Source organism: Mirounga angustirostris, unplaced genomic scaffold (genome assembly GCF_029215605.1).
Source record: "Mirounga angustirostris isolate CCGP_5_RB_7025 unplaced genomic scaffold, mMirAng1.0.hap1 SCAF_9, whole genome shotgun sequence".
Lineage (NCBI taxonomy): Eukaryota > Metazoa > Chordata > Mammalia > Carnivora > Phocidae > Mirounga > Mirounga angustirostris.
In genome coordinates, this window is record NW_026991717.1 from 131,121,784 (window position 1) to 131,135,906 (window position 14,123).

The following is a 14,123-nucleotide window of genomic DNA, read 5'->3' on the forward strand; positions in this document are numbered from 1 at the left end:
ACTTCCCTGAGGAGGTAAAAACTCAGCCAAGACCTCAAAGATAAGGTTTAATAAAAGCAAAAGAAGCAGAATTAGGTTCCAGAAAAGATAAGTGTAAACTGCATGGGGAGGGGTCCTGTGGGGCCACACAATTCCCCTCTCCCCACCTCTGTTTCTCAAACAATCTCATCCAGAGCAGAGACTAGTGACATGGTTCAGGACCACGGAGAGCACCACAGCAAACTTCTGGCCACCATTTTGGTCTTGCTAATCCTAAAGGGGCACAGCTCAGGCTAAGACCTGAGATGAAGAAGGGCAGGGTTTATGGGGGTTTGGGAACCACCAGGTTGGGAGCAGAGGAAGGAGAGTCTGGGAGACTTGCTGAGGTTCAGGGTACCGACTTAATTCTCCAGCTGAGTGAAGACTGCACTCACAGACCGAGGGGAGCCTGGTGAGCAACTCCTAGGTCTGGGAACCAAGGAGCCCATTTGGCCATAAGGGAAACAGTAAGATGATTGAGACAAGTAGTTCTCAACTGTTTAGAATCAGAAATCCCCTTGAGAGTCTGATGAATAATAAATTTAGAAACATAACATAATAAGTAAATTATATAGCATGTTGGAAGGTGGTAAATGCTGGGGGAAAAAGAAAAACCTTTCTCCTCCCCCCAAAAAACCCTCAAGTGAACCTAAAATTTTGGCACAATTCAGGAGGCTTTTTATTTAACATACCCCAGATCTTTATGGATGTAGTTAAGAACCAGTCCCTCCCCAGTGTATAATCCACTCTGCATAAGAGTAGGGAAGGGGAGAGAGGGGGGTGGAGAAGGAAGCTGGGCCGAATCTGCCTGGATCTCCAAGCCCTTTATGAGAGGGGGCTCCATGCTCTCTGACCAGCTCCTAGGGGCATCCTCTGGCTCCCAACTCCCTGACCAGCTCCTACGGGCTCCCAGCTCCCAGCTCCTGACTTGCTTGTAGCCTCACCATTCCATTATCATATTTATTAATTGAGCACCTATGTCAGATCAGTTACTGCCCTAGATGTTTAGGATATATTAATGAGCAGAACAAGTAAAGTCAATACCCCCATAAAGCTTATATCCAGTGGATAGAGACAGATAATAAATAATAAAATAATAAAAATATATAGTATGTTAAAAGTGGTAAATGTTATGGAAAAAGAAAAAGGAAAAAAACCCTGGCAGGGTAAGAGGAATTGGGAGTGGCCAGGATGGGCTGTGAAGTGGGGAAGCAGTTGCAATGTTAAATATGGAGGTTACAGTGGGGCTCACTGAGAAAGTGACCCTTAAGCAAAGATGTGAAGGGGTTGAGAGACTCAACCATGAGAGGGGCCCCAGCAGAGGGAATAGCCAGTGCAGAGGCTGTGCTGGAGAAATAATGGGGAGGAGTCAGGAAGGAGGTGAAAGGGACAATGGGGGTCCAGATGGTGGGGAAGCTTGCACCAGGTTGTAGCCAGGGCAATGGAGGGAGCAGGCAGATTCCAGACTGATTCTGGAGGTAGAACCAACAAGATTTGCAGAAGGATCAAATGTAGGATGGAAGAGAAAGAGAAGAGTCAAAGATGACTGAAGTTTTAGCCTGAGCCGCTGGAAAGATGGAGTTGCCATCAACTGAGATGGGGAAAGAAGTGGGTGGGCAGAGCAGGTTTGGGAGGACAGAACAAGAGCTCAGTTTCAGCTATGTCCTATTTGAGACGTTCGTTGGACATCCCACTGGAGACACTAAGAAGGCATTTGGAAATATGATTTTGGATTTCATAGCCCAGGATGGCTGAAATGGAAAAAGCCTGCAAGAGGCTGCCTGAACCCAGGTCCCTATCACACATCTCCTCCCCACACATTGCCCACCACTGATTCCATGCCTTTGGGGTGGGTCATCGCTGTCTGCCCAGACAGCCCCTGTATGTCTGAATAGTCCTGACAGAGAAAAGTTCTTCCTACACTGAGCAGACTTCCATCCCAGGGTCTCAGGACCACAAGAGAAGCTCGGTTCAAAGACACTGTGACCTCCAGGTGTAAGAGATATAGAGGACTTGTAAGGGTTCTTGATATCTTCCCAGTGTTTGACTGCAATCCTTTGTAAGACCAGTTTTCTCTAAGACACCTGGGGGGCTTTCCAATATGTGCTCCCTTTCTCTTAAGCTGGCTTTGGTGGGCTCTGCTCCTGCCACCAGAGACCTCTGCACAGTCAAGCCAAGTACTGACAGACGGGCTATGAAGATTCAGTGAAAGAAAAAATGTCAAATGCTTAGCTGATGCCTGGTGCAGGAAGGTGCTAGATGAAATAGCCACCTGTGACAGAGATAATCACCTGTACACCAGAAGCATCCAGAAAGACAGTGATGATGGAAGGAGAACCTTATGTGAAGTCCTAAGAGGTGGATAGGAGTTAACCAGATAAAGGGGGGGATGAAGGGATTCCCTGTCCCCAAGCCACCTCTTCTCCATACTGAGCATGTCCAGCTCCTGCCACACACCCCTCCACCATGGCTAGTATGGTTCTGCTCTTTACTGGCAGCACCCAGGACAGAACCTTGAAAGAACATAGCACAGGGTAGAAGTATGTGGGGACTAGAGCTAGATATTCAAATCCAGGCCTCATACTGGCTGTGTGACCTTGGACAAGTTACTTGACCTGTCTGTGTTTCTGCTTCCTCATCTGCAGACAAGGGGATAGTAACAGGGCCTATTTTGTAGACTGGTTGTGAAGATAAAGTGGGATAATGCTGGGGCGCTTGGATGGCTCAGTCGGTTGAGTGACTGACTCATGATTTCTGCTCAGGTCATGATCTTAGGGTCCTGAGATTGAGCCCTGAGTTGGGCTCTGCGCTCAGCAGGGAGTCTGCTTCAGATTCTCTCTGTTCACACATGTGCACGCATGCGTGTGTTTTTTCTCTCTAAAATAAATAAATAAATCTTTAAAAAAGTGGGATATGCCTGGCAAGAGTCTAGACATGGTGAGTCCTTAAGAAATGCATCTATTATCATGGCTGGGGTTTGACACTGCACTGGCCTCAGCTTCTGCTCAGCGCAACATTCCCTGAACCTGCCTTGGTTCACAAAGCCTGCTCCAGTCTGTGAGCTCAGGTGGCCCTGTTCTACAGAGCAGGAAATGAAGGGAACTCAGAGAGGTCGAATGACATTTCTGAAGCCCTACAACTAGTCTGGGGCAAAATCAACTGAAGGAGACGGACAGGCAGTTGCAAAGGGACCAAGTGAAGTGTGTGTGTGCGGGGGGCGGGGCTCAGGGCTGGGAGCAGGAAGCAGAGGAGACAGGCAGGGCTGAGTAGGAGCGGAAGCAGGTTCCAGCAGGAAGAGGGAGAGGAAACCAAGCAGCCTCCTCAGGGGCGGTGGAAGCTCTGGCTACGGACACCTGGCTGTCCCATTAGGTCCCTGCAGACCTCTCCTGCCTCACTTCTGTGTCCTGAGCTGCAGCTAAAAAGCCCTTTGCTGAGTCACCCAGCAGCTGGAAGAGTCGTGGAGCTTCCTGAGTCTTCCTGTAGAGCTGGCCAGTTTCATTCCCCTGCCGAGCAGCTCCTCGGAGCCTCAGCTTCTGCTCCGGCCTGGCTTTCAGCTGATTGTGTACCCTTGGGTAGGTTGCTTTACCTCTTAGACCCCTGACTGTCCAGCAGAGGTTCCCATCACCAGAATGCAGCCCCCAGGAAGCCAGGGACTTTGCTGGGTATGCTAGGGCCAGCAATGCGGTCAGGTCCATGATGTTCAGAGAGGTTTGTCAGGTACGTGAATGCATGAATGCTCGGCCTTGGTCTGAGGGCAGTAGAGGAAACCAGATAAGCAAATAGGCAGCAAGGCCCAACTTGGTCCTATGCTCTAGATCTGAACACTGGCAATTGGACCCCTGCTTCATGATGCTTCCAGGCCTCAGATTCTCCATAACTGAACCCAGACTCATCACCTGCCCTCCCATCCCTGCTGTTGCTCACACATTCCCAGATCCAAAGTCTTTGCCCCTGACCACAGAGAAGGTCCCTTCAGTGTCATCACCCTCATCTCCTCACCTCCTAAATAATTCTCTATTCCACCCACTCTCTCCATCTCAACTCCATCACCTTGCCAGACCACATCCTCTCTCCCCTCCTACCTTCCAGAATGACCTCCCAACTGGCCTATCTCCAGGCATGCCCTGACCCACCCCACCCCATCCCATTTCATTCTTCCCACTGCAGCCAGATGGGTCTTTTGCTTCCAGGGCTCCTCATGGTCCTCAGGACAGAGTCTGAATTCCTCAGCAGGGCCTGCATGGCCCTTGGAAACTGGACTCCTGCTTATGTCCAGTCTCCTCCCTCTCCATACTCCTCTCCTCTTCATAACACTCCCCTTATGTTTCAGGAACGACCCTGCTGTTGCCATGCCTCTGCACCTTTGCACATTCCATTCCTTTGGCCTCCCTTGTCTGCATGATAAACACCCATCTCTCAAATCCCTCAAAAAGTCTCAGGAAACCCATCCTAACTGGCCCAGAGTTGCATAATTTCCCCTCAGACTTGTACAACTTATTGTGAACACATTTATATCCTATTTCTCATGTTGTACCTCAAGTATTTGGATGACTCTGATCCCTAAGGGGTATTTCTAGAATAGGTACATGATTTGTTCAGATTGAACATGAATATATATATGTGAATATTAAAATTGAACTGTATCTAGCTCAAGTAGGTGTTCATAAATATGTAATCAATGAATGTATTGAAGGATAGAAAAAAGAATGGACAAATGGAAGGATGGAAGAAAGAATGGTTGGATAGATGGATAGATGGCAGTAAGGAAAATGGAAAGGCGGATGGGTGGATATATTGAAAGAACAAGGATGAAGGGAAGGATGGACAGCTGGATGGTAGGAAAGAAGGATAAAAACAAGAGATGGGTAGATGGAGGGAGGGAGGGAAAGACTCAAGTTTGGGTGGATGGAAGGAAGGGTGGGGAGATGGAAGAAAGGAAGGAAGAGAAAAAGCATGAGTGTTTAAAAGAGTAGTTGGATGGAATGGATGGAAGGAAGTAAGAAAGGGTGAAATGATGGATGATGGGTGGATGGATGGATGGTTGGATGGATGGATGGATGGTTGGATGGATGAAGAGAGGGATAAAAAGATGGAAGAATGTAAGGGAAGATAGGAGGAAGAATGGAAGCATGGTTGGGTGAATGGATCAATGCTTAGCTGTGATTCAAGGATGGATGTTAACAGTTTTTGTGTCACTTGAGCTGGTCAGCTTTCTCACAAGGCATTCTGGGGCTCCCAGTTGGTCCTGGCATGGTGCAATTACACTGTACATTTTGACCTTAGACAATAAACTAATCATCTACTTGTGGTTGTTAGGAAAAACTAGAATGCTAGAGATCAGTCAGTTCAATATGTTCAAGGGGGGAATGGGGCTCAGGGGGTTTGGGCAGCCTGCCTAGGTCAGAGCCAGTTCCCAATGCATCTGACTGGAACTCGGCTCTTCCAGTTCCTTCCAGGGCTCTGCATTCTACTCTTTGACTTGCTCAAGGCTTCTCCCCAGAGGCTCATTCTGAGCAGGCACTGCCTGTCCACTAACCTGGGAGAGATTTTTTTCATGGAACAAATGAGAAAAGGAAATGATCTCAACCCAGGGTTGAGGCTGGGGAGGCCTGAGCGAGGCAGCTGCTTTTCCACACTAAACGTGACCCTGGACACATTCCTGAGGGGCAGGAAGAGGATCTGGTCCAGTGCCAGCTTCCCGGCCTCCTGCCAGGGCCACGAAACAGAGAAGGTTTGGGTAGTAGCATAGAGCAGTCTGGGTGCCCAGAAAACCCTCAGGGAAGGTGAGCTGCGAGGTCATAGTTACCCTCAATGAACCCAGGGCAGGGTGTGAGGCTGGAGGCATCCATGCTCCCCCTGCTCCTGCCCCTGCCCCTGCCTTGTGGTTAAGGTCCAAAGGCTGACCTTCTACCCGTGTCCTCAGCCTTGGGTCCTCGGTAGCACTCACCTCTCTCTCTCTCTGAGTTCTTCACCCACAGATTTAATTAGTGAAGCTTCCAGAAGATGCGTGGAGCCCACACCTGTCCTGTATCACTGCATCCCAGTGTGGGCGGCAGTGACCAAGGGGAGCTGTGCCTGGGAAGTCATTTGCCCCTTTCTCGGGTCTCCTTCCATGCAAAGCCCCACTCTGGGATGCCTGGTGGTCACTGCCCTGGAATGTCCACCTTTTCCTCTCATGGAGAGCTCGCAGCCTCTTGAGGGGAGGGTCTTGGGGTTTCTACTATATAGACATAGACCCAGAACCCAGCACAAGCAGTCAAGGGAGGTCACACCGTTTAGTTACCCAGGGGTGCAGATTATGGAAGGTACCGTCAATGAGAGGTAAAGACTTCACTTTTTTAACCTCTCTGTCTAATTTTCTAAGTTCTGCTGCATGTTTGTTTTCTTTAGGGCAGCCGATGGACAAAGCACATATTTTTGAACCAGCAAAGTTTTTAGTGTTTTCTTTTTCTTCCTTTCTTCCTGGGAAACAATTCAGGGTTTTCTTTTCATGCTTCATGACCATAGTGACTGAAAAAAAAAAAAAAAAAAAACAACTCTGCTTTGGAAAATCCAGGGAGAGTCCAAGTTTCCTAGGGAGGCTGGCTTGGCTGGTGGGGTGTGGGCTTTCTCGCTTTCTTTGGTGCAGACGTGGTTAGCTAGTCCCTGCCGGTCAGCTTCAAACAGCCCTTTGTGGGCCTCACGCCCACTGTGGTTTTTAATGTTGTTATGTTTCAGAGTTAAGAATCTGTGGTTTTTAATTGCACCTCAGGATACCACTCGGCTCTGTTCTCAACAACTGCGCCCCCTACAGGCTGAGCAGAGAGACTCAAGGTAAGGTGTGAGGCTCTGTCATGCTGGTAATCCATGAAAAAACACACAGAAATCTGTATTTATTCAACCGGGAGATGTCCTAGAAACCTTTGCAGAGAACTAGATATGAATTCTAATTTTAAAATATTATGTTTGTGTAAATTAATATTTGAGTTGGACAAATATATAGAAAAGTTCAATAAATCTGTGTTTTGGGATGCTCTTTACTGCTTAAGAGTCCACCCTCCTTATGGGCTTCCTTGCGTCTGCTCTTGACCCTTACGATCTCTTTTCAGCATCACGGCCAGAGCAAAACTTAAGGCACACACATTTAAGACAGGGGTCAGAAAAGTTTCTCTATAAAGGGCCAAATAATAAATATTTAAACTTCATGGGTGGTACAGTCTCTGGGGTGGCAACTCAACTCTGCACAAAGCAGCTATAGACAATAGTAAACAAGTGGCTGTGGCTGTGTTCTAATAAAACTTTATTTACAAAAGTGGACTGAGGGCCTGATTTAGCCCTTGGGCTGTATTTTGCCAGTCCCTCTTTAGAAAAAGGACAGACATAAATGACCTGTATGGTGAGGAGGTTGAGGTATATGTGGATTAGTGGAAGAATTGCATGGGGTGCCATGTGGAGAAGACTCGGAGTGTTGGACATCCCCCCTTAAAAGATCAAGGGATGGGAGAGGGACCACTCAGTGGTCCCAGAGGCAGGCCATTATGAGGGGAAGCTACTGGAGGTTTATTTTCATTCATGAGAAGATAAACCCCATAAACAACAAAGGGGCGAGTTCCCCATCATTAAAGGCATACAAGCAAAGGCTGGGGCATGGGAGAATTTGGTTGGGTGTTCTTTAATGCCCAATCTTGCTCTTGGAGTCAGAAGTCCTCTGCTTCTGCTCAAAACTCTCCATGGTCTCACCATGGCCCCTGCTTTGCTTAAAGCAGAAGCCAAAGTCCCCACAGAGACGACCGACAGCTCTGCTGCATCTCCCTCCTCTCCCTCTCTCTCCACTCCTGCCCTGCTGGCCTCTGGGCTGCTTCCTGAGCCCCAGACACACACTCACCCAAGTGCCTCTGCTCTGGCTGCTCTGTTTCCTGGAATTCCGTCCCCAGACCTTCTCACAGCCAACATTCATATGGCCAACTGACATCTATGTCAACCCCGACCCCCCACACTCCCTAGCCCTCTACCCTATGTTACTGTTTCCCTTAGCACGTACCCCTACTTGATATGCCTTTGAGTTTACCTATGTATCTGGCTGACCTGTTTATTTAGTTTACCGATTTGGCTGTGTTCTCCAACGAGAATGTCAGCTCCACGAGGCAGGGACCATTGTCTCTGGGTCACTACTGGTTCATAGTAGGCACTCAATAAACAGTTACTGAAGATGGCAGGTTGTCCTTTTCAAAGATGGCTGCCACCACACCTCCCACCCCACTGGCTCTTCTTACAGTGTGATTCCGACACTCACCCCTGTGAGTAGTGAGGGTCTCTGCTCTCTCCCCTTGAATCTTGGTCGGCCTGTGACCGTGTCAGAAATGAGGTTACACGACTTCACAGATTGGGTTCGAGGAAGCGACAGAGCTCTGTCCAGTTCTCTTGGGATGTCCACCCTTGGAACCCAGCCACCATGGTGTGAGGAAGCCCAAGCCACATAGAGGCCACGTGCAGATGCTCCATCCAGCGGCCCCTGCTGAGGTTCCTGCTGGCAGGCAGCCTTGAATGCCAGACTCAGGTGACAGGAAGTCTTCGGAATGGCTCCAGCTCCAGCCACTGCAGCCACACCAGAGGCTCCACGTGAGAACTGGCCAACCCCCAGAACTGTGGGATGTTGTCATGAAATGTTATTGTTCGAAGCCACTAAGTGTTGGGGGTGATTTGTTATCTAAAGAACATTCAGGAACAGCATGCTGATGTGGTGTTTATAACTCCCATGTTCCCCACCTCAGTGCTCTGGGACCCCACGTGACCCTGACCCCTTACTGGAAATCAGCCCCCCTCCGAGGGGGTCCTGCCGTTTCTGCACGTCTTCCTGGACACTGCCTACCTCGTGTGCTCTCTGAAAGCTTCCCCTGGGGCGGGGGTGGGGCCTGCCCTCTTCTCTGGAGTCCGCTGAAACTCCTTTTTCTGCCTGGCTCTCTGCTGAGGCCTCAGGAGGCATGGGGACATGGCTTTCCCCGGGGTGTTTCCCCCTCCCTAGAGTGGCCAGAAAGATGCCCCTGCATGGAGGTCATTGTTCTTGATACCGCGGTCCCAGAAACTGTTCACCACTCTGGGCGCCTCTACCACCCACAGTGGGAAACAGAGGCACAAGCTTGTTTTTACCTCCCAGCTGCCTCCACGTGATCCAGGAGAGCTCACCCATCAGCAAGACCACTCTAGGCCCTGCAGCTACAAATGTGAGTCCAAGAAGGGAGGAAATCCTTCCATCCTCCTTGCCCCCACCTCCGTGACACTCCCTTTTCATGAATGTTCTTTCCAAGATGCTTGGCAGCACTCGTTCCGTTCAGATTTTACCTGACAAACGTGCCAGTGTCCACCCAGGGTGTGGTTCAGCATCATGGTCCCACCCATGGTCCCTAGGATCCCCAGAGAGCCCAGCACTGGTCTGGTCTATCTATGAGCACATGGTTCTACTTCTTTTCTTCTTCCAGAGTCCTCTGGCCCAGGTTGGGGCAAGCGACCCTGCACCTGCCCTCTGTCCGAGAGCTGCTGAAGGGGCTGAGAGCCCGGGCAGGCCTGGGGCTAAGAGTACAGACTCCAGAGTCAAGCAGACGCAGGTTTTCATCTGCTTTGTGGCTTTGGCCAAGTCACTTACCCTCTGCGATCTTGGAAAGCAGAAGTGGTCTTTCTGGGGCTACTGTGAGGATCAGTGAGGTAATATGTAAAACGTGCTTCGCATAGTGCTTGGCACATGGTAGGCTTGTAATCAACAGTAGTTGTCATTCTTGTTGTGTGACTTGCTAAGGTCATGCAGCCAGTCAAGCCACAGGCAGCCCTGTGTCCCTGTTTCCGCGCTTCCCCTGGCTCACTGTGCCCTGCCTCACATCATGCTTGCACACTCCCACTTCCTGGGGCTTCGTCCTCTCCTCACTGCCACCGCCTCTGGAGAGACAGCCCAGGGCGCTACGTCAGGGCCACAAAGCCAGCTCCCCCTGGGGCTTCCTTCCTGGGCTTGCAAATCAGAATAAGCTCTTCTTCTCTGCCTTTGCAGACCTCCCCTTTCTTCTTATTCCCCCCAGACGAAACAGAAAGAAGGTTCCAGGGAAGGAGAACATGTCACTATTTGGCCTTTGACTCAGGGTCAAAGGGATCAAGGCTTGGCTGCTGGAAGCAACATGAACCGCCAGAGGGCTTGGGGTATGCAACTCTGCCCTTTACTAGCTGTGTGAGCTTGGGCAAGTCCCTTTACCTCTTTGAGCCTCAGTTTTGTTATCTCTGAAATGGGCATAGTAGTACTAGCCCAGGGCATTTGGTGCTTCTGCCTTGCTCTGGGGCCACCTCTTCTCTGGAACCATAATCTCTTTTACCTCCTCCCCAAAAGAAGTCTCATGGTGATGATGTGTACAGGTTTGCTTGCCCTTCACTTTTAAGCATCTTGAGGCCTGGGACCTCTGCTGTGTCCCCCGTTCGTGGCTTCACACCCAGCACAGGACCATATCTGAAGAAACCAACCTGTGTCAAAGGAGAGGCTGTGGATGGATTTGTGACCTCACAGCTCCAGCTGGGATTGAGAGCCCAGAAGAAAAACTCCCCAACTAGTGCCCCAACAAGGCAGAGGTAGGGGCAGGGGCAGGCCAAGGAGGGCTGCTCTTACCTCACCTGGCCTTTGGAGAATTCTTAGACAGTGGCCCAGGGGCCAGCCCAGCCCAGCCCACTGCAGGTGGCACTAACTCAGAGGATGACTAACTGCCCCAATTCCCAGAATCCTAGAGCCCCAGAGGTACCTCAGCTAGAGAAATGTCTAGATTCCACAGGCCTGAGATGTTTTATTTTCCCCAAGAGTTTCATCTTGTAATCTTTGTTATTCTCATTGTCATCATCAGATAAGCTTACATAATGCTTCTGATACACCGTGGCTTTTCTAAGTGCTCAAAACATGTGAATTGACCTAGTGTACCAACTCTAGAACATGGATACTCTTCATTAACCTGGGGCCCAGAGAGGTTGGGTAACATGCCCATGTCATGTGGCTAATGGGCAGAGTGGGGCTTCTTGTTGCCTTCTGAGGGCAGCAACTGAGAACAAGGCACAAAATGCTTCTAGGCCCATCCCCAGGCACAACTGTAAGTTCTCTCCCATGCCACCTGGGGCCTCGTGAGCTTTGGTTTCTTCATTTGTAAGTGGGGACAGTAATGGCCAGCTCTGTGGAGGCACGGGGCTGGGTACAGGAAGGAGCTCAATACTCAAAATCTGGCCTTCTCTCCTTCCTGTCCACCCTCTGGCCAAGGCTGGCTCAGAAGTCCTTGCTGATACAGTTCTGCTGGAACAACATTCTGGGGCGAGAGGGGGTAATAGTGGGACCAGGGAGGGGCCTTTGACTCCAGGGCTGGCTGCACTGGGGTGCAGCCCAAGTGTGCCATCCCCAGGCCAGGGAGCATGTGCCCAGACCTTCCCCTGTAAGGCAGAAAGCCTCAGCTGGCCCCTTTAAAGAACACTTGGCCAGGCTCACAGCAACCCCAGGGCCAGGCCCTGAGCTATGGGCTGTTTGCCAGGGTAGGGTGACCCTGGGTCAGAAGGCCTCCCCAGGATGGCCCCCCTCCACCTTTGAGGAAATCCACTCTGTTCCCCAAAGGATTCCCTGTGTGAGTGTCCTGCTGGCCAAGGTACACAGGGCCTTTGTTGGTGGAGCCTGGGGTGTGGGCAGGAGGGGAGGATGGGGCTTGGGCCGGGAGGAGCACCCGGTCTGGCGGAAGCCCATTGGGCACTTGCCCAGGAGTCATGGGTATCCCTGGAAATAAGTTTCTGGCCCCCAGAGCCCCACCCTTGGCCCTCCTGGGTCCTCTGGGTGAGGTGAGGCGTAACAGGAACCTCAGGGCCGGAGAGGCAGAGCTCAGAGTACAATTTGCCCTTCTCCTAGAGGAAGGGAGCCAGGGAGGGTGGCACTGGCTGAAGGTCACACAGGAGCCCTGGCTGCTGGCCACCATGGGCTGGGCCTGTCACGGGAGGCCTCTCAGGCACGGAGGGCTTCAAGGTAGTCCTTTGATATTCTATGCAAAGGAGGTGACAGCCCTAGGCATGACTGAGATATCCACAGGGCTAAAGGAAGCTCATTTTATAGCCACCAGGGAGGGTTCCCTCACCGGATACACCTCCTTGGCCCCTAAGCATGTATATGCAGGAAAGAAATCCTTTACCTAGCTGGTAGCTACCCCGGGATACTATCGGGGACACGGCTTTAAAAGCTATTATTGATTAATTGCAAGCATTCAAAACAAGACCATGATTTTTTTTAACCCTATCTTGGTATGTCTTGGTTTGGTAAAGACATTAAGACCCTTAAAAATGACTGTGGTTTCGGTTGTTCTCCATCTCCGTGGGCCTGGGCCTGGGGACTTCTGGGTGAGCGGCTGGGCAGCCTCCCCCTGACTCCCCACCCACCCTAGGGATGGCAGGAAGGTGGTGAGGAGTTACATCTGAGCCAAGGGCTGACGACCATTGTGTGGGGGACAAGCGGATGCCTCCCAAATCAGCTCAATGCCGAAGATAGACTCTCGGCTGCCAGGCCTGTCTCAAGCAGCCTCTCCTCTGTGACCTTGGGCCAGAGACCCCCTACCCTCCTCACCCCCACTCCTGCCGGGGCCTCAGGGTCTCCACCTGAGTCTCAAGGGGCTGAGGTGAGTGACCTCTCTGCTATCCTCCAGCCCTGCCCTGCATGGCAAGGACACCCCAGCTTGGTGCTGGGGAAGCCCCTCCAATGTGGGGAACCACCTCTAACAGTCCAGGGCTTGAGCAGCCTCAGGAAGGAAAGAAAATGCTCTTTAAGTTGTCATAACAGAGCGGGCCTCCAGGCACCTCCTGTTTACCAAGCCTGAGTAAATACAGCCAGGCCCTTAGCAACAGGCACAAAGGGGCCCTTGTGCCTCCTGCTCGCCCTCCCTCAGCTCCCTCCCTGAGCTCAGCCCCAGCTGGGAGCACTGAGAAAGGCAGGGTGGCCTGGCTCAGGGCCACCTGGTGGGTGACAGTGGTGGGTGCAATACCTGCTTTGGGAGGGGGGTGGGGTGTGTCAGGGAGCCAGGTCCTCAGGGGTCCCCATCTTCTGCAGGCAGGAAGTTCTGCCCTATTTTGATATGGCTTGTCAGTCAGAGATGGAGCAGGTAAACCTTACACCAAGGAAGCAGGGAGTTCAATGTCAGTCTTAACTGTGAAAGTCTAGGCGTGTGATGAATCCGCCTTGAGCCTCAGTTTCCTTGTTTGTGATCAGGGACGACCATACCACGCCTGCCTTACCTGGCCACCTGGACACCAAACGAGATGGATGTTCATTCTATAAAACCTACCCCGGCAGACAGAGGGAAATGCTTCAGGCCAAGGGGCAGACCAGGAGTCAAGAGTCAATGTTAAGTGGGTGGTGCCTCCGTCGAGCCCTAGGAACTCCTAGAGCTCCCTTTGAACGATGAGGAGTCTCATTACTGGAGGCGTGCTCTGTGCCAGGCACTGGGAAGCAGGTGGAGAGGCCCGTACCCCTCTCCCCTTAAACCCTCACTGTCTAAACAGGGGATAAGGCAGGTGATGACAAAGGGCTGATTTCTGTAGTATGTAGAGTGTTACTGCAAATCAGTAAAAGGATGAATGGCCTGGTTCAAAAATGGGAAAGGATGTGAAGAAGTAATTCATAAAAGAATGGCTGATAAACAATTGGGAAAAAAAAAAAAACCAACACTACCAGTAACAAAATGAAAATAAAAGTCACGGTGAGATTTTCCTTTTTTCCCTCCCATCAGGTGATCAAAAGATTAGAAATGTTTCTCCGAATATTCGCACAAGTGGGGGAAATGGGCGCCTTCACATATGAACGCTCTGCTACTTACTAACTCTGGACCACTGACAAAAATTTCCCTGGGGCCTCACCTTTCTCATCTGTAAAATGGGTATGACAGCATCCACCTGGCAGGTTTGTGGGGGGAATTAAATAAGTCATAACGTATAAAGTGCTCAGGACTGTGCCAGGCAAGAAAAAGTGCTTAATACACGGTAGTTAGTTATTTGTATTATTACTATTGGTTCAAAGTATAAATTGGTACAACCTTTCTAAAGGTCAACTTGGAAACACATATCCCACTTTTAAATGTGCCCACTAATTC